The 1,655-nt window shown below is 35.5% G+C and overlaps 1 long non-coding RNA gene across 1 annotated transcript in view; it reads left to right on the top strand.

The window, feature by feature from the left end:
- LOC108447464 overlaps nt 1-1,282 on the top strand; it is a 20,961-nt gene extending 19,679 nt beyond the window's left edge. Inside the window, exon 3 of the long non-coding RNA XR_001863042.1 lies at nt 1,148-1,282. This is a non-coding gene — a long non-coding RNA (uncharacterized LOC108447464). The remainder of the gene's footprint in view (nt 1-1,147) is intronic.
- Nucleotides 1,283-1,655: the final 373 nt, after the last annotated feature.

Genomic DNA, 1,655 nt, shown 5'->3' with positions numbered 1-1,655 from the left:
GAAAGCAAATTTTTTGGTTTTTTTTCCCCCCCAAACAGTTTTCAGATAATGGGCAGATGTTGCCAAAGCAACAAAACCAGGTGAGCAAAACAAATTAACACATTTAGTGAGCTTGGCAAATGGCAAATTCTTCGTTCATTTTAATATTTTGATACAGGCTGTTGGTTGACATGCTTTAATGTGAATGTTTCATTTTCTGTACATTAATCTGTAAATTTATAAGCAAATATAAACTGAAAACTCTATTTCATTTTATTTGAGTTCAAGGTCTTATCTGAAACGCTTTAAAGACATGTACTAAAAAATTAGAGCTGAAAGCATAAATGTCAGCATATACTATCACAGCTAAAGTTGCTCACACACTGACCATGTCAAAGAACATGCAGGTAAAACAATGCAAGTTAGATAAAGCACAAAGAATGATGGATTGCCAAGTTAACAAATACTACAATGCAATTTTGGGCCCTGAAGGTTATTTATAGAAAATAAATGGAAGTGTTGTTCAGTTGAGAAAAGAGTAAACATTTAAGAGCTGTATTAAATGTTTTGAAGAAACATTTTTTCCTTTATGCCTCAGGGAGTTTTGGAGTTATTTTGCTATGAAAGAAGGTCCCCAAGGTCTCTATTTAGATGTTAGGAAATTATCATGGTGCTTTCTGTCAGCTCACCATAAGGCACCAAATTAAATATGAAGTTTAAATGAAAAGGTCATAACTCTCAGCTTAATTTAATATAAAAATGAAAAGAAGCTGTCCAATGACCGAAACCTCTAAGATGAGACTAGGCAAAGGGAGGCAAGTCAAATAGAGAGATATTTCATTTTAGGGTATAATAGGGACTCATAATCACTGAGAGCCTTCAAAAGATTAGAGGAGCAGCTATTTGTGTATTAATATCAGCCCTAGCTGTTTTATTTTACCTGTGCTACTTTGCCACTTTGATTCGGAAAATCTTATGCCCTTCCCTTTTTCTATCATCCTTTCTCATTTTGGAAGCCCTCTTTCAACAGAAATTAGGAGATGGTTTCAAGATAAGCACCATAACTGACAAGAAATATGAGACAAACTTTCTGATATGGACACAAAATGCCCATCCAAGATAGGTTTCCCCCTCTTCCTCCCTACCCTTCTTATCTATTATCTTCTAGGTCTGCAGTGCTTCTCTGTGCTGGATGTACTTCTGTACAAACACACCAGTGCTTGACAAGAAAGATCCACTGTCCAGAACTGTTTGACATACAGCTGAAAGCAAGCCAGGTTTCTATTTAATAAAAATGTGAGAATAAAAACAACTTCTTTTGATCTCTTCTCATTTCACTATATGTTCTTGAAGTACCTAAATACTGTTTATTTACACTTGAAATTGGTGCTGCTGAACTACGACAGCAGAGCTTTACTGATGGTGTGATTAACCTCATCTCCCATTTTGCACTCCAGACAGAAAAAGATCAAATTGGGATTACTTACAAATGGATATTTGGGGGCTCTGTGTACAAAAGCTTCCTGAAGTGCTGTGAAAAGTATAATATTTATTTCAAACTATGCTGCTTCCAATAACAATCACACATTTTTTCACATTTTTCCTTTGAAATTGTAGACATAAGCCACAGATCCCTGACAAAGGAAGAAGCTGTGTGCATAGCAGCTGGATATCAT

The sequence above is a fragment of the Corvus brachyrhynchos genome, unplaced genomic scaffold, assembly GCF_000691975.1.
Source record: "Corvus brachyrhynchos isolate BGI_N302 unplaced genomic scaffold, ASM69197v1 scaffold346, whole genome shotgun sequence".
NCBI lineage: Eukaryota > Metazoa > Chordata > Aves > Passeriformes > Corvidae > Corvus > Corvus brachyrhynchos.
The sequence above is the reverse complement of the archived record's forward strand: the minus strand, read 5'-3'. Positions and strand labels throughout refer to the sequence as shown.